Here is a 20,231-nt window from a genome sequence, read left to right on the forward strand (position 1 = left end):
CTTTTTTGGAAGATTTTCAAAATGGTCATATAAATTTGGATTTAAATGGATAAACTACTCAGGGAATAAAATAAATACACAAATAAATATGCCTGATACAATGATTACAGCTCTTTAAATTAATTACACAGAATTCCATAGATTTTTCTAGCTTCTCCAAAAGTTCCTTTATGGGATTAATAATAATAATATAACATAGACAGAAAACATCATTCTCTACTATAGGCATAACCCTTAGAACGACATTTATTCTTGGTATCACAATTTTGCTAAGCACAGTGAGTCATTTGTGAACTTCTGAATATGGTGTAATGTGAAGATCCTGTATTATGAATGGGAAATTCAACTCAAATTAGCATTCACTTACTCAAAAAATACGTATCTAATGCCTCCTCAGTGTCAGTCCCATGCCAAGACCTGAATATATGATAATGAAACAAACTTATCCAAATGGTGAACCAAACTGATATTCCTTGTTTAGAGATACAGTCTAGTTGAGGTAGATATTATATAAGTAAACATTTTAATTATATATTGTGGTAAGTTATATAAAGAAAATAATAGTATTTAATCCTCAGAGGATAGGCTAGATAGTAGTTTTACGTTATAGTGGACAAGAAAGGCATTTTAGAATAAGAGATGTTTTGTTGAAATTTGTACAAAGAGAAGGAGGCAGCCATGCAGCGAACCTAAAAAGAGCCTTGTTTGTAGAGGAAATTTGTATAAGAATATCCATGTGCAAGAATGTTTGCTGCTTTAATGCTGTGGATCTCAGCTAGGGGAGATATTGCCACTCCCCACTACGGGAAATTTGGCAATGGCTGAAAACAATTTTGATTGTCACACTGAAGAGAGAGAGAGTGTGTGTGTGTGTGTGTGTGTGTGTGTGTGTGTGTGATTAATACTGGCATCTAGTGGATAGAGGCTAGAAATATTGCTAAACATTGATCAGTGCAGAAGACAGCTCTTTATAAGAAGCTAACTTGAGAAACCCTACTTTAAAGGAATTGAAGTGCAATATGCCTCAAAGCACAATGTTACAAGATGAAATTGAGGAGATAGAAAGGGATCATGAAGGAGCTTGTAGTCCATGACAAGAAGTTTGGATTCCATTCTGTGAAAAACCATGTATTATTAGGTTTTAAGTGAGATTCTAATAACACTTCATTTACATTTTAAAAATCATTACTCTGGGAAATAGTGGGTTAATGAAAAGGGGTCTTTTATTTTCTACAGTAGGAATATTTTAGTATAGTCAAAAGGAGAAGTAAATTATAATGAACACGAACCCATTTGGGTAAACAAACCATGCTATTATTGTCTTTTGCATGGAATTAAAAAAAACTTGCATATTAACTCTTGCTAAAAAGGGATTTTTCTGAGAATTAACACACACACACACACACACATTCTGAGTATTTTTTGGATAACATAATAGTATAAAATAAAAGTAAATACAACAGTTCCAGTAAGGAAGATATAATAATATTCCACAAGGCACATAACCTTTGCAAATTTATTTGTTCTAGGAAGAAGGCAATAAAAATGAAGTGAACTGGTTGAAACAGACAGTGGAGGCAGACCATGAGGACTAAGTGATAGGTTGGATGTGTTGCCTAAAAAGAAGGACTGGTCAGTAATACCTCACAAATTTTTAGCTCCAGCACCTAAGCAGATAAGTTATCAGTAATAAAAATAGAAAGAACGTGGCTATAAAAGAATGTGGCTGCAAATCTCATATCTTCAGCTTCTCCAGCCCCCTTTGTAATTCAATAACATTTTATTTTACTTGGAAATTAATCTAATAATATAATATTTGTGTACTTTTTAATCTTTGAACAAAGTTGAGATTTATCTTATAGCTACAAAACGGAAAACAATGACTATAGCCTTATATGTGCAGGAAAATCTATAAATATGCATCATTAAATAGAAACTATGTATTATTTTTGCACTAGAGTACACCCTTCCTGTTTATCAGATTCCTGTTTTATGAAGGCTATCTTACAGCTCTGCAAGTTGTGGAAAATTGATAGCAATGCAAACTAATTCCTGTCTTGTCACATGCAAATTTGATCCTGTCCAGTAGATGTTTATTTAATTCACTTCCCACCTCACTGTAGAAAAAGGCAAACTTGCCGCCATTTGCGTATTCATTTCAATATTCATGATCTGTACTGTGCCTGCTCTTTGAAAGGTTCTTTTTTTTAAACCAGTTATAACATCTGTGGGGTTCCCTCATTAATTAATGAGTAAATAAACTGCTTAACATGTTCATTTTGATATTTCCATTAGAGTTGTAATTTTACCTTTTGTTGAAAATTTTGCTTTCACAGGTTTATCTTATAACATTCTAATTTAACAGGACACTTCTTTTCAATTAACTTCAAGTTGCTTATCATCCCATCATAAAATTTTTCAAACCAAGGTATGAATAAAACAATAGTGGAAAACTCCCTATCTCTGAACGATATTTTCCTGAATATATTACCGGAATATTTACATATAAAAGCTGCATGTGTGTTTCCTTTTTTTTTAATTTAGAAAAAAAAGAAAGAATTAGAAAAACATGAACCTCTGTAAATGCCCTTTATTGAAATGGATCTGAATATAGACTAATGTTTCCACAACTTGCAGATAAATAAATAAATACTGCCACTTTCCCAGAGACTGGCAATGAACATCAACCACAATTTACTAACACATCCAAACTCAAAACCAAACTGCTTGAACAATAACCTTCCATAATAACGCAAAAATGATTTTAAACTATGCCTATATTCTGTTTCTCAAGCAAATAGATTTTTTTCTTTTTCTTTTTTTTTTTTTGAGATGGAGTCTTGCGCTGTCACCCAGGCCGGAGTGCAGTGGCGCAGTCTCGGCTCACTGCAAGCTCCACCTCCCGGGTTCGCGCCATTCTCCTGCCTCAGCCTCCTGAGTAGCTGGGACTACAGGCGCCCGCCACCACGCCCGACTAATTTTTTGTATTTTTAGTAGAGACGGGATTTCACCGTGTTAGCCAGGATGGTCTCGATCTCCTGACCTCGTGATCCGCCCACCTCGGCCTCCCAAAGTGCTGGGATTACAGGCGTGAGCCACCGCACCCGGCGCAAATAGATATTTAAAGCAATTAATTTTTGACTTATGTCACCAAACGAAGGTTCCCTTTTGCCCACGGAATGCTTTATGTTCTCATGTTGTCTTTGATATGTGCCACTCAGAGACCAAATGCTTTTCAGAATATGTCATGTGGCCAGAAAACCATGTCTTGATGTACTGCAGTCTGAAGGAAAACAAATAAACCAAAAGAAAAAAATAAAATAAAAAGAAAAGAAAGAGAAAAAGGCAAACCTCAGAAGACTGCTTCTCACTTCTTCCCTCAGGCCTTTTCCAGGCAGTCAGCTCTTTCAGCTAGGAATAGATCCAAATCCCGTCTCCATATATAAATGCCAAGCTCGCACAATGTTTCTTGACTTCAAAAATAGATGTTTCTCTTCAATAAAGTTGTCGAATTATTTTAGAAGATTTTTTTCTTTATTTGACAGAACTGGTATGAATTTATCACTACAGGTAAGCTAAAATAGTTTCGCAGGTGCAAGTGGAAAGAGAAACACAAATTAAATGATTGTCATAGAATAATTAAGGTGTGGGGGAAATCATTTATATAGCATATTTGGGGATTACAGGGGGTTCTGAAAAATGAAGCATTTATATATGGAGAAGAAATTAATGAAAATAAAGATTATCCAAGAAGCAGAAACAGATCTAGGTTTTTAAAGGCCTGAAGTTTATTCTTTTGGGGATCTCACTCTAAGAAAAAGAATGCAAAATTGCAAAAAGAAGATTACTAATGTCCATTCAGAGTTTTTGAAGGGCTTGAGCAAATGCAAGGCTCCAAAGCTTAAACTTCATTGGAATAAATCTACCTTTTTTGAAGAAAAAAACCTCATTTTAATGTGCTGTCCAATTTTTTATTTATTAAGCAAACATTCAAAGCACTTTAATGCCCATGGTATGGTAGTTTCTAGGGATACAGCGATGAAGAAAACAAAAGGTACATGTCCCTTGCATGGCCTTGGAGGGTAAGAAACACATTAATAAGACAATCAAATGGCCAATTCAATAAAGGAGGTAAAATATGATTTTATAAAAAAGGCCATAAGTGAAAAATTTAGGAAATACAGTATACAAAGCATAAAGAAAATAACTCATAATCCCACCACACAGAGATAACCTATGCTACTATTTTAAAACACTCATTTCTATTTTAGTTTGCCCATTCACAAATACATAACTTTGGAATTCTTATGACTATATCGTGTATTCAGATTTATATTTGTTTATTTTATTTACATTAGCGTCTCTAAAAGTTAACATGTTTAATATCTAATTACAGGTAATTGAACAAAATTTGTTTAAATATCTCAATATTGCTTGAGAATTTCTGCTTAAAACATTTACTCTTATAGATATTACCATAAAAAACATTTTGGGCTGCATATCTGAACATCTGCTTAGAGTCCCAGATGTGGAATTATTTTTACAAAATTATAATTCTTTAAAGTATGTAAGGATATTTTGTATGTATTGCTAAATTATTCTTTAAAAACGTTGTGCCTACTAAGCTTCTAAAAATATTTAATTAAGACAATGTTAATTTCACAGCATCCTCATTAGCATTAGTTACTATGATTTTTAAATACTTAAAACTTAATCAAAAATCTTCTTGCAGTTTTGCTTTACCAACATTTATTTAATTTGAGTTTACAATAAGTGATGAGTCTGTCTTTTTTGTTTTTAGTTTTTTATACTTCTTTAGTAGTTATCCATTTTAGTCCTTTATCGTTTTGGTGGGTGGTGATTTTTCTCTTTTTCATTTTTGTAATACTTTTGTAAAAAATAACTAAGTGGATTATAGAATAATTAAGGTACTTTAACTTAGTAATTTTTTTCTGAACATTAATACCACCTAGCAAAATGCAGAATTAGAGAGTAATCTTGAATGAGGAAATCCTGTGAGTCTACATTAGAAGTCTCATAAACTTTGTGATTCTATTCAGCATATGGTTACTAGTCACTTCTGCACAAGAATTTTAAAACAGTTGGCCAGGCGTGATAGCATGGTGGCTCACACCTGTAATCCCAGCACTTTGGGAGTCTGAGGTGAGAGGATCACTTGAGGTCAGGAGTTCCACACCAGCCTGGACAACATGATGAAACCCCATCTCTACTAAAAATACAAAAATTAGCCGGGTGTGGTGGACCAGTCCTGTAATCCCAGCTACTTGGGAGGCTGAGGCAGGAGTATCCCTTGAACATGGCAAGCGGAGGTTGCAGTGAGCAGAGATCGTGCCACTGCACTCCAGCCTGGGAAACAGAACGAGACTCTGTCTCAAAATAAATAAATAAATAAATAAAAGTAATAAATAAATAAAACAGTTGTTAAACACTCTAGAATTTCACAGACGATAAATTTTTAGGAAAATGAGAAAATCTGTTTAAGCATGGGTTAAGATGAGGAGGAGGAATGGACACTGCAGAGAGGGAATAGCACTTAGGCACAGAGGGAGAAATGAAAGAACGTAAGTCTTAAGGAGTTCAAGTAGCTGTGTACTGAAAAAGAGTAGGGGAATTAGGAAAGTTGTTGCATGAAAGTGGAGAAATGGGCAGGGATGGGATCAGTTTAAAAAATAAGAGGATTGAGCAAGGTAGTTACCTGTGCAAATCTGTGCTGTAGAATGATATATTTCATAGTATCAAAGAGTGATTTAACAAAGAAACAAAAAGGGACACACATATCTCTACTAACATAGTTCTTATTACAGCAGTAGGGTCTAACACAGGCATCCCTAGTAGAAGTGGAAATGGAGAGATGCACATTTGAAAAAGACAGTTGAGGAGCCTGGTTGAGTGGAAAGAGGCAAAAAGCAGACACATCTTGTCTATAAAGATAGGAGCACCATTCAGAAAGATAAGGGCTCTGAGAATATAAAGTTTGTAGAGACACAATGAGGTTCATTTTGATGATGTCGATTTTCAGTGCCTGCAGATCATCCAGGTAGTAATATGCACTAAGTAGTGATTTTAGGGTTTTCAGAAAATTGGATTCTGGTAATTGACTTTTGAATTATTTATTACAGTTCAGCAAGTTTCTCGAAATTAAATTGTTTGCACCAGAGGGGCAGTTTTTCACAGGCTGATCACCCCTGTGTTTTATTATCAGTAATTCTGGATCTGCATCCTTTTTATTCCAACTCTGGTTTCCTTTATTCAAATGCTGCTTGTCTCCACCAGCTGGGTGACCACACCTTCTCCCTTGGTCCCTTTGATTTCAAGTGTACCCCCTACCAAAACATTCTCCAACTGTGGCTAAAGCAACTTATCTAATGCATACAATTTAAGATTAACTACATTATTATTTCTTACAGACTTTAGAAAACAATCTGGAATACACAAATTTATAGGGTGTGTTCATCTTACCTCTTAATATTCATCTCTTACCCCAAATTCCCACAATACTTAAAAACATGTCTTGATACTTTAGCTCATGTCCCCTCCTTAAAGGTGAAATATGAATCTTGTGTCATAGTCTATAATAATTATTGACTTCTCTCTCTCCTCTACTAACTGAAGTATTCTTGAGAAAATATTTTATTTATCTTAACACTTAGAAACCCTAGCACCTAACTCAGTGCCTGACATTTGGAGGGCACTCAAAATATGTTTAATAAATGAATTCTGTTTCCTGTAAGAGAAAGCACTATTCATTATTGAAGAAGATTTCAGATGGAAATCTATATAGTGTATCAGTCAGGATCCAGACAGGAAGACAAAAAACATACTAAGTGTTTCAACAGAAAGAACATATGTTTAGAAGCTGCTAAAGGATAAATAAAGTGAAACACTGAGGTATCAGATAGGAAATAACAGCAGCTTCCATCTCTAGAGCTGGAGAAACAAAGGCAAAGGTTTGGGTCTATTAAAAGGCACAGGTTCGTTGAAAGGATCCCAAAGATCTGAGACCCAGTTCTCAAAAGATAGGGAATCACTCAGCTCGTTGTAGTACATCTCAGAAGGCATAAGGAAGCTGTTTTGAAAAGTGCTACCAGAATCTGGAGAATTAAATAAAAATCCACAGTGGAGCTTCACTGCCAGTAAAAACAAAGCAAGAACACAGGAACATAGGAAAATGCCAGGGTTTTCTCTCCTCCTTTTTCTTTCTGTCTGCTTTCTACTACCCCTTACTTGTGAAACCCAGTGGAAAGTCACCTGACAAAGAATAAATTGAGTTTGCAGAATCCCAGCTTTGAAGTTTAGTGAATAGCGTAATAACCAGAATATGCATAATGATAATGCAATATGATAATGAAAGACAGGAGTGATCAGGCTGTAAAAAACTGCTCATCTGGTTCAAACAATTTAATTTTGGGAAACTTGTTGAACTCTAATAAATAATTCAAAAGTCAATTACCAGGAGCCAATTTTCTGAAAACCCTAAAATCCTAAAACCCTAACATCACTACTTAGTACATATTCCTACCTGGATGATCTGCAGGCACTGAAAACAGACATGATCAAAATGAACCTCACTGTGTCTCTTCAAACTTTGTATTCTCAGAGCCTTAAAACTTTACCCTAATACCCTAATAAGAAAAATAAATGAGCATTCTGGACAAATAAAAACCACAATCATTCACAATAAAAAAAAAACAAAAATGAAACGATTTGCCAATGTCCTAAAACATTAAAGACAGATCTTGCTAGTCGTTATGATGTAATGTGTCAAAGCTCACTGAATCCATACATGCACCTTGAATGGTGTGCCAGGTCTGAACACTGATTGGGAATACATTACCAAGTAGAGGTGCTGAATAAACCTTATGCTGACTTCACATAATGGCTTTGACTAACACTTTTTGGCATTGACTTTTCTTGTGGGAACAAAAGTGTCAAATATAAGTCTGCACCTCAGGGAATATGTCAGAGCTGGGGATTGAATTTGTGGATTCTTCAACATTTATTTAAAACTATGGAAGAGGGTAAAATCTCCTAAGAGAACTCATAGGAAAAGATAAATACCCAAGATGGTACTTGGGAAGCAATAATATTTAAAGTTTATGGCAGGGATGGAGAGAGAAAAGACGAAATTGGAAAACACTAAGACACAATTCAGAAAAGATGCTATCACATTGTGGTTTTAATTTGCTTTTTATTAAAATTCAATTGAACATTTTCCTCATATTTAGAGGTCATTTTTATATGAAAATTATCTATTTACATGCATTAAATTTTATTTGGGGACATTCATGTTTTTCTTTTAGACATTTGTATGGACCTTTAAATATATAAAGTTGAGATAGTCAAATAGTAGAAAATCTTTAGTGACATCATTCTTACTGTTCCTCTGAAACAGCCTTGAATTTTAGTTGCAGTTTAAGAAATATTGTGCCAAAAATACGAAATGTTTTGGAAAAGCCCAAATATATGGAAATGCAGGATAAGATGTGCCAGTATTCTCTTTAGCTCTTCCCTCCCTTGCCTTTTTTATTTTGGTAGGCAGAATCCAAATATAGTGTTTAAGAGTGGGGGTAGTAGATGTCTGTAAAGATGACTTCCTGGATTTCAATCTCATTTTGACCATTTACAAGCTGTGGGCTCCTGAGAAAATTATGTGCTTTCTCTATGACTCACTTTCTTTTCTCTAAAATGAAGACGAAAATATATGTCACTAAGTAAGGTGATTTTGAATATGAATTGAGTTGATGCATGAAGACAATTTAGATCACTACATGCACATAGGAAACATCTAATAAGTAAGAGCTTTTACACTTAGTCGTCCCTGCACTCTTTTTGGCTATCACAATACTGGCATATTCTGTTAGAATTGATCTCTCTCTCTCTCTCTCTCTCTTTCTCTCTGTGTATTTTTTAAAAATCATATTTTACAAGCAAGAAAGCCAAAGCCTAAAGATACTGGTATTTTAACCCCCAAAGCAACAAATGGGGACTCAATACCAATCATAGGAATTAGACTACATTCACCAATCTTTTTAAAAATGTGATCCACAGACCACTACATCAGAATAAACTGCAGCGGTTATTAAATAAGATTACTGAGCCTCACTTAGTTTTACCGAAAACAATCAATTTGGATTAAGCCCAAAAATTTCATTGCAAACTATTACTTCAAATGTTTCTCAAGCACACTAAATCAGAAAGTCATTGTGCAGAAGAAAATATGATCCAAAATTTACACGAAAGGGTGGCACGAAGGAAGAGAGCTTCCAGCAATGGCAATATAGCGCATATACATTATAAAACATTTCAGATTTTTAAAACTAAACCTGGGAAAATGATCTTTTTGAGCAAGAAAGCCAAGAGACATTTTGAATTGGAAATGTTCCTATATATAAGACCATTCTGTTGCCTCTTAAAAAAGATTCAAAACAAAAGAAATGATGGTTTAGATTGCAAAATTCAAGTTATTTTTTACTCATTAATTGCATACATACTTGCTGGTTTCATTGTTAAGGATCCAACAGCATTGGAGGAATGTAGACAGAAATTTCTTCCATCATTTTAGTATACTTACCATCACAATAAGTTACCTCATATGAATGAGACTGGAATGAGATAATGTCTGCAAAGCTTTTTGTAAATTGTAAAATGTAATAGGCTGATAAATGACTTTTATGAATACAGCAATAATTCTACATCACTTGTCCACTTTATACAAGCCTTTAATAATCAGCATATACATTAGGAAGCTACTGTCTTTCAAGTACCACATGAGGCAATGAAGGAACAAAGATAAATAAGATAAAATCCATACTTTCGAGGTATTCATGATAAATTTTATAGTTGCAGAGAACAGCAGAAACAAGGGGACTTTAAATCCTCTTAGAGGAAGTAAAATATGTATGGGAAGTTGGAGAGGACCTCAAAATGCAAACATAGACAGAATTTAAAAGGAGAATCCAGAAGAAGCAGAAGAAAGAATATAAAAGGAGGATCCAGAAAGAAAAAGAACATGACAATGATTGGCAGAAAAGGGGGATGAGGAACAAGAAGGGAAAAAAGAAGAGGAAGTAAAAAGGAAGAGAAAGATAATGAAACAAAGCAAAAGCATTTCCATTAGCAACAATATAGATGCAGCTGCTAACACATAGTTCTTACTAAGTGAGGAAAACTAATCTAAATGTATTACTGTCATTTTCTCATGTTATCCCCACCTCTCATCTAAATACTCTTAATTTGACACCTAATACTATAGTTGAACAATTGAATGGGTAACTGGGCAGAAGAACAGTATCAGGTAGAAGAACCAGAAGCATATTATGTTGTGGCATACTCATCTAGTCCTGTTGAACTAGATATCCCGCTATGTTTCGAAGAGAGTTAAAGATAAGCCTGAATAGGCCAGAAAGGGATGCATTAATTTACTCATTCAACCAGTATTTGATTATCTTTGTATGTTATGCTAAGGTATATAGGTAATACAGAGCTAAAATATAAGATTTTACATAGCGGACATTCCATAATCAGATTTGTATTTCATGTGTAGGATTAAGATGAGGCAAGAGACAAACATAATAGTTCCCATGAAAAATACTACCAGCATGAAGTAAAAAGTGGCAATGGAATACAATGGAGATATAGGATATTAATTAATTTGAGGGAGAAAATGAGGGAGAGAAACCAGATATTTAGAGTAGATGAATGAATAATACATTGTGGTACTATCTCCTGAAAAAAAAATTGAAAACAGAAGATAATTAATTTGCTTTGTACCTTTGAACATCTGATTTGTCATGTAGCCCATTAAATTGGAGTTATTTAGTATCTTTTTTAGCCACTTGATTGAATTCGACTGACATCTTTAATTTTTAAAAAATTTTTGTTTGCAGCAATTAAGCCAATGTCTGGCACTTAGTTGGTCACCATACATGGTAGTTACATTGAACTGAATATCTGTGCTATATTTCTTACAATAGACTACCAAGCTAAAAAATTCCCATAAAAAATTCAATCTGAAGAGAAACATTTACATTATTACAGTTGCTAAAGTTCTTAATTTACCAGCATCCATTCCTTTAAGAAAAGGTATCTTCAGCTATTTGAATTGTGCTTTCACAATTTTAGCTTTATTGATTTCTATTTCAAAAATATTTTTAGCAAACAGATATTAGCTACTGAGTCAAATTTGGTAATCAAATAAAATACCTGTTTATCATGAGCCTCTAAGGCACCATGGGAATAATTAAAACATGAGTGTAGGAGCGCTGGAAGTTTTTGAGTTACAGATGCTTTTGAGGACATAGCAAACACTCTTTCTATTCTCTTTTTCTTCCTCTACCTCATTACTGGGTAATATTTGTAAAAATAAATCAAGATGTAAAATGACATCTTACAACAAAGTTTTTAATAAAATATAAAATATCTACTGGGATTCATAGTCAGTTTGCATGACTCAGTATGATGAAGATCTACTCACTTGTGGCTAATTCCCACTGTTAACAGCATAGAATAGACCAAGAACACATATTCGGGACAAAAGGAATACTCTCTTGCACTTTAAATTGAATGCTTTAAACACAAACCTTATTATTTCTCATAAGGAAATTTATCCTCTTCATGTTCTTCCTAAATTAGGAAAATTACAACCCAATCTCTAAAGCTAAAAACAATAACAACAATAAAAACAAAACCACAAAAAACTTGAGCCCTCAGTTTGCTCTTTTTATTCCCCACCATCAATTTATTCTCTTATCTTTCCCACAAAATATTCATATAAAACTAGTGCAATTACAAAAAAGTGGCTAATGTATTGAAGACTTTTGATGTGCCATATATTGACCAAAGCATTTCTATGCATATCATTTTATTGTCATCATTAAAACAATCTCTGGGGTAGAAATTTACACTGTCTTTACTCTGCTCTTGAAGAAACTAAATTGTAAAAAGTTTATGTAACTTGCCCAAGGTCACACATGTTTTCAAAGTCAAATTGTCTGAATTTAAATTCAGGCTGATTCACCATATGCTAGCTGTTTGATCCTGGGAGAATTACTTAATCAATTCAAGACCTAGAGTGACAAACTATCTCAGTTTATACAGGACTGAGGGGTTTCCCCACACAGGATTTTTAATGCTAAAATTGAGATGGTCTTGGGACAAATGATTACCCTTCCCTCTTTGAAAAGTGAGCACAGTAAAAGTGCCCACCTTTAAGGATTCTTATGAATATTAAATGATACTATATAGCATTTAGCATAGTGACTGACTCATAGTATTTAATAACTGAATTCTTTCTGACATTATTGCTATTATTTTCTGCTTTATTTTCTTTATCCTGACTGCCTTGTTATACTGCATTGTGTGTATTATTGCCCAGGTTATTTTATAAAACCTAGACTGATAGTGTCACCTTGCTAAACATGAGATGACTCCACAAGTACTATGGAATATAAGATTCTCTCCGTTCTTTCCACTTACAGTGAACTTTTTTGAGACAGTACATGAGGTAGACACAGGTCAAGTTCCCTGGGCTTATTTATTTCCATCCTCTGAATCTTACATCTGCTTTTTCTTTCAAATCTGTTACTGTCCCCAGCCTGTACACCCAACATATCAATGCCAAAGCAATCTCCATGCAGTATTTCACTGACCCAGGAGGTTTCCTTTCTGTAGAATTTTCTCTCCTAACTTCTTAAATTGAAGAAATATTTTTATACTTTAGGACCCAGGTATACATTTCCTCTGTGGAACATTTTCTAAAATTTCAGAATAATTTTACTGGACTTCCTGGTTATCTTCATTACAGAGTACATCACATTTTAAATTAATCAATTAATTAGTTTATTCTGTTTCTTCCATCACTAGATCGTGAACTCCTTCAGAAGTTTTCATGGTATTTTGTAATTACAGAAAATATCACTCCTCTAAAGATCAGTAAAATCAATAGATGAGCAAGGGAATGCTTTTTCTTATTATCTTTTATATTTACAGCTGTTCAGCCAAGTGTCTAACACTTAAAAAGGAACTGACAATTCTTCACGAATAAGTGACTAAATGAAGGAATGAATGATGTGTTTAAATAGGCACTGTCTTTTGGCATTGTCCTCTGATGAGTTTACACATTTATTCTAAGCATACTTTTATTTCTCAAAATGTATCATGGAAAGTATCTGGAACCTATTTCAGACCCTACATCTTGAAAACCTTAGAAGAAATCATCTTACGCCTGCAAAATAACATTTCTAACTGTTATCTCAATAAGAAAAGCTCATTTTTGGAGAGGCAGAAGGAAGATGCTTCATGTTGTCAACAGCACTGGGAAAGCACCTTGATTTATCAGAAGTTGACAAGGCACTGGAGAAATAGAAACTGCAAGTGGGTGCAAAGAATACTGGCAAAGAAATGCTGGCAAACTCTCGCATATCCCATTAGAATTATATAAAGTGAATTTAGTATGTACATGGTTAGATAGATTCACCAAAAATATCTTCAAATATTAAGGTTAAGAAACTAGGTAGGAAAGATCCATATTCAAGTGAAACAAAAGTTGACCTAGATGGAGGAACTAACAATAGGCACTACTTACACACATTTCAGGTATTCAGATATTCTAAGTGTTTCTCAAATTGTTTAGTATAATAAAACATTGTAGTAATTAGAAAAGCAAATCAAATATGTATAGATGCTCCTGTTGGTTTCCCATGATGGTAACATGGGATAATTAGTTTGTATATGAGATTTTGAATACATTTCTAACAGACTTCCTTGGGTTTAGAAGTAATTATTTGTATTAGAACAGTAATGTCATAACTGTGACAGTGCATAGCATTAAGAAATTATGGCAAGTTATAACTACTTTTAGGGATGTTTTAATTAGTAAATAGATCTCTTGATTAAATCTGAAGTTTTATTTAATAAAAACATAAAATTCTGCATAATGGTCCTGGAATTATAAAATAAGGACCCACTATGGATGTCAGATGTGGGAATGAATAGAGAATTAAATATGTGTGAGAAGGTGCAATGGACAGAGCTGGATGTGGAGTTTAAGCAGGAGAAAGAATTTAACAGGAGGATCTAGAAAGAAAAAATGACAATGATTGCTATAAGAAGGGGATGAAGAACAAGAAAGGAAAAAAGAGGACGTAAAAAGGAAGAGAAAGATAATGAAACAAAGCAAAAGCATTCTGATTAGCAACAATATAGATGCAGCTGCTAAAATGTAGTGCTTACTAAGTGTGGAAAGCTAATCTACATGCATTACTGTAATTTTCTCATGTTATCCCCACATCTCACCTAAATACTCTTAATTTGACCCTTATAGGAGAAAATAGACTCAGAGGAATCACATGCTTAAAGATTGACAAAACCAGTACTCGAAGTCTTTCTTGAAACCACTGTAAAAACAACAAATTATCATTGGTTTTGAGAGTAAATTACAAAGAATTTTTGTTTAAGGTGCTGTTGGTCCACATTATAGAATAAAGTATTGGATACTGATCCACAGATAATACAGAATTATATAAATTATAATTATTAAATAGGTAAATGTTTCTTACACCAAATCAATAAAGTGTGCTGATGCATTTCCCCTCTGTTGCTTAGGAGTTGACAGGAGAGTGGGCACAGGACAAGAAGAAGGAATAGACAGATGTATGTGCCCTAAATAATTATGGGGAAATGGCTACGATTCAGACACAATTCAGCCTGATGCCTGTGCAGTGGCTATGGGAGTACTCTCTGATACCACTTATATTAATTTATTTAATCTTATCAACCACTCTATCAGATATTCATTACTATTATCTTCACCTTATAGATGGGGAAATAAGCAAAGAAAGCCTAAATAACTTAACTGAGGTCAAATCTAGGAGAGAAGATTTGGCTCTGAATACCTCATCATTAATCTGAATAATACACTGATTCCAGAATAATATGGATCATTAGATTCTCAACTATTAGAGAATGAGTACAAAATACATTAATTCAATTTTATCACTGTAATGATTTATTTTTTAAACAAATATTTAGGAAATGATTCATGAGTGATGAATCTCATATTTTATGTTATAATTTATGAAGAACTTTCAAATATATTATCTTCGATGGTCCTCACTAAGAACCAACAGTCAAAAGCAAGGAGACAGCAACTGAGGAAGAAAATTGCTTATAGTTTCATGAATTGATGATGACTTTATACTCCTTCCAATGCACACCAAATATCCTCTTCTCTCTGCTTGTGTCCATATATATATATTTTTTTTTTTACATATATATAAAACCATCTATGTTTGTATATTTTCTGATTTATGGCACAATTTACTCTTTTGTTGTTATAACATATAATGCTCACATAAGCATGCTTCAAAAGTATGCCTCTTTCCTTTCCATCTAGGGTGAGAAAAAGCCTTATGTCTTTATTACTGTACACCATAAAATCTAAAGAGAATGTTATATTTGGTAGATACTGTGGATAATTTGAAACTTTTGGCAACCAACATTTTGAAAGCTAATTAGATAAGGTCTTTTGATCTCCTGTTTACTGCAAAACACTCAAGAAGCCATTAAGGCTCAAAAACTTTGCACAGAAAATGAATTCTGAAGATATGAAAGTAACTTATTAGGAGGAAACAAATGAACTTTTTTAAAAAGCTTAACCGACCCTTGAGACTGAAAGAGGCACTTAACCTGAAAAGCAAAATGGCGCTGGAGAAGTCATGATGAACATATTTCATGATTAGGTACCTGCCATTTCCACTTCAATATATTGGAAATAAATTGAAGTGCACTCTTCTCAAGGTTACAGTGGACAAACGGTGCTACTAACAAATCACCAATTCTTGTTAAGTTATTGGAGGAGGAAAATGAGAAAGGTGCACACTAGTTTCACCAGTGGTAGAATTTTGTGTAGTTCCAAGGTTAGCAAACACAACTTGGAAGCATGCATACATTATAACAGATAACAAAAGCTGTTAGTTTTATTTGTGTTAACTCTTCTACACATGGACATTGGAAGGAACTCATGGGTGGAGACACTTCATGGTCAGGAAATCTATCATTTTGTCTTTAATTTTATTTTTCATAAAAACCCTGTCATATAAAATTTAACTTTTGGGAAGCCTTTTTCTCTGTACCTATCTGAAAAAGAGAAGCATTTGTAGGATCCCACATTTGTAGGATTAAATAAAATAATATATCCTTAACTATGTCATAAAACCTATATGCTTAATTTTATAAAGTGAGATTTAGTATAATAATGGATATTTGCAGCTTAAAGTACACTGAGAATGTATGGAGTCTGCATTCTGAAGTTGATTTTGCCCCCAAATAGCTTGTTGGCAAGTACAAGTATAGTCTAGCATTTTTATAACTGGGTACTAAAAAAACTCTAATAATTTTTTGAATTACACATACACACACACACACACACACACACAAGGGGTTTAATGGTAAACATACTTGGGAAATTCTGAGTTACAGTTAAACAAGATTACTGTTTCCAGTAATGTCTGGAATCTGTAATATATGTACAGGCACTGTGCATTTCCAAAGATAAGGGGAATATTATATCGAATGTTTCTAAAATATATTTTTCATAGAAATTCTTTTTTACTGAATACATATTAACTTTCTACAGCTTATAACAAAATTTAGAAAGTACTAAGTTTGCCATTTAACCCATCCAGGTTGATTTTATACCTTTTAAACGAAAATATGGCCTGGAGGGGAAATTTCCTAAAAATGCTGGATCACATACCAAAGTATCTTCCACTTTAAAAAATTCTAGTGCTATATTTCTAAATTTTCATGAAAATTTTATCTCTTCAAAATGTGTTTTCCATTTTAGTGCATCAAAGGAAAGTTATAAGACAATTATATAAAATAGTTTATAAAACTTTGATCTTTGATGCTTTTGGACTATTCAAGTTAATGAGCATTTATTTGCCTAGCAAATGAAAAGAATTCTGCTAGATGACATCAACATGTACATGAAAGACATAGACCCTGCATTCAAGAAATTGAATGTATTGAAAGAAAATTAAACAAACATAACTATGTTAAGCACTATAATCAAGGTGTTAATAAGGCACTAGGAAGGATTTCGGGGAGGTTTAGCCTAAGATATGATTTTGAGTTTTGTCCTAGAGGACGACTGAGAATTTGAAGGTGAGAAGAGGAAGTGTTATAGCAAATAGAGAAAAATCATGACCCAAGGCATAGGGGCATGAAACATCATGGTATTCTTTTTAAAATGCCGTAAATTACAAAGTAGTCATATACATTTCCTTTGAATATATCCAAAGTGATACTGTTTCAGTGACTATTTTTTTTTCCGGAAATCATTATGGATTTCAAATAAATTAAATTTGAAATCTAGCACAAACATAGGGAACAGTTAGCATTTTAAGAGACTAGCCATTTAGTTTATGAATCTTTTTCTCTCCACATTTATAATTAATAACTTTAATGAAACAGTAATGCTTCCATAATGAGATAGTGATTCTTAGGCTATCAATGCTAATTTGACTGCCTAATCTCAAAATTTAAAAATTGGAAATCTAAGGCCGGGCGCGGTGGCTCACGCCTGTAACCCCAGCACTTTGGGAGGCCGAGGCGGGCGGATCATGAGGTCAGGAGATCCAGACCAACCTGGCTAACACGGTGAAACCCCGTCTCTACTAAAAAATACAAAAAGTTAGTCGGGCGTGGTGGCGGGCGTCTGTAGTCCCAGCTACTCGGAGAGGCTGAGGCAGGAGAGTGGCGTGAACCCGGGAGGCGGAGCTTGCAGTGAGCTGAGATCGCGCCACTGCACTCCAGCTTGGGTAACAGAGCGAGATTCTGTCTCAAAAAAAAAACAAAAAACAAAACAAAAAAAAACTGGAAATCTAAAATTTGAAAGCATAAAATGATATATGAAGGAGAACGAAAGTATGTTATTGTTTTAGCAACTATTTTTGTGTAACCATTATAGATGTTAAATTTCCTGGCGTTTAACTTTCTCTAATTACAGAGCCTTCTGCCATCATTGTTGCTCCCTGATCTTGTATCTTTGCTAAATAAACGTTTACTTTCTGTTGTTTTATTTGAAATTACCTTCAATTAGTAATTATTTCTTTTAACAATGTTCTAATACTATGAAGATCCTTTTCTTTTCTAAGAAAATTCAGTGGTAACTGATTCCTGAAAAAGAAGCCAGCTTTGATATCATTCATTCCTTCTCTCCTGCCAACAGTAACAATTGATTTTCTTCCTCCCAAATTGAAATCAGTGAGGAGAGGAGCTCCAAATGACAATCGATGTCCATTTCACTAACCATGTCGTAGTTAATTAAATTAACTATGCTATATTTACTTCTTCTAAAAAACTCTCTAAGGAATGACTTGAGAAAGGATTTAATTATGCTTTAAATGCACCTCATAGTGCTCAGATTTTGTAGTAAAATATGATTCCCATTGGGGATTATTTATTAAGTAATGACATAATATTATGAAGTTCTTAGGTGAACCAGAAGACTTGTAGTCTACATGAGAACTGTGGATAATACATGTAACTGAGTGGTAAACTGTGTACGATGAAAACATACTTAACTACTTCAGTTACTATTTCTAAGTGTCCCAAAGCAATCTCAAAGTTTTAATAAGCCATTTACTGGAGTACAGCTAATAAGGGTAAGTGTTTTTCCACATTCCAAGGCACCAGTCCTATTAAACGTAGATTTGAGTTTTGACTTCCACTCTAGTATAGACGACGTTAACTTACATTCCATTTATTCAGCAACTTTTTGTCATCTGAAGTATATAAAAATCGACTAGTGAATAAATTGGGGGTAATTTGCCTTTTTTTTTTTTACAGAGACTGAAAAATCCTCAAGTGCTAAGATATTGTGTGTCTTTATATCTCAGTAACTTTTTGAGTAAATGTTTTAATCAGTTGATTAATTTGTACCAAAGTAGAATATCCAAAGAAATAGTCTCTCTTTAAGGGAGCAACACAGAAGATCCCTGTAACTGTGGTATAAATTGTCTAACACATAAAACATAAGAAGTTCCATAATTCCTATGTAATCACAGTTTATTCATTTATAACACATCACTACCAGATATATTATTTATTACTTATTTATTTTCTGCCTATCTCTGCAACCTAAAATACAAGCTAGAGAAGAGGGATTTTGTCTACTTCACTATTTTATTCCCAGCACATAGAACAGTACCTGACACATAAAAGGTACTGTTGAAGTTGAAAGAATATTTATTGAAATATTTATTGAAAGAATATTTATTTTAAGAATAAACGAGTGAATGTTGGAAAGAAGATAATGCCTATTTTAAGTTTCTATAGGAACTGGAAAATTTTCCCTCCAAAATGTTAAATTAATTTATACCCTTGTCAATTTGGTATGACAACACACTATGCCTTACAAACTATCCTAATGGTAGATTTTACCAATTTCATTAAATTTTGTTAATCTGAATAGTAAAAGGCATCTCCATCTTTAAATTTGTTTTTTCCCAGACTGTTAATAAAATGGAGCAACTTTTCATGTGTTACGTAAACATTTATGTTTCTTCTTTATGATCTCTTTAAATTCATTATCTATTTTCCTATTGAGCTGTTGGTCTTTGTCTAATGTTTTTGCCTTTATCTTACTAATTTACAGGAATTCCTTCTAGCCTACTTGTGCTTTACAGTGTTACAAAGGTTTCCCTTCAATCTGGCTTTTAAAAATTTAATGTATGTTATATTTTGAATCTGTAATACTTCTGGAAGTAAGGTGTTGGGTAAAGAACAAAGACTCTGGGCCGGGCACGGTGGCTCAGGCTAATCCCAGCACTTTGGGAGGTCGAGGCGGGCGGATCACGAGGTCAGGAGATCAAGACCATCCTGGCTAACACGGTGAAACCCCGTCTCTACTAAAAATACAAACCCGTCGTGGCGGGCTCCTGTAGTCCCAGCTACTAGGGAGGCTGAAGCACGAGAATGGCGTGAACCCGGGAGGCGAAGCTTGCAGTGAGCTGAGATCGCGCCACTGCACTCCAGCCTGGACGCGACAGAGCGAGACTCCGTCTCAAAAAAACAAAACAAACAAACAAACAAACAAAAAAAAAAACACAGACTCTGGAAATAGACAGCTGAGTTCAAACAACAGGTTTTGCTTGAATATTATGTGGCCCTAAGCAAGTTAGTTAATTGTGCCTCCATTTTTTCATCTG

The 20,231-nt window shown here is 34.0% G+C and overlaps 1 protein-coding gene across 3 annotated transcripts in view; it reads right to left on the reverse strand.

The window, feature by feature from the left end:
• Nucleotides 1-20,231, reverse strand: part of CSMD3 (CUB and Sushi multiple domains 3) — a 1,218,611-nt gene that overhangs the window by 1,158,475 nt on the left and 39,905 nt on the right. The window lies entirely within an intron of this gene.

The sequence above is a fragment of the Symphalangus syndactylus genome, chromosome 7 (assembly GCF_028878055.3).
Source record: "Symphalangus syndactylus isolate Jambi chromosome 7, NHGRI_mSymSyn1-v2.1_pri, whole genome shotgun sequence".
Classification (NCBI taxonomy): Eukaryota; Metazoa; Chordata; class Mammalia; order Primates; family Hylobatidae; genus Symphalangus; species Symphalangus syndactylus.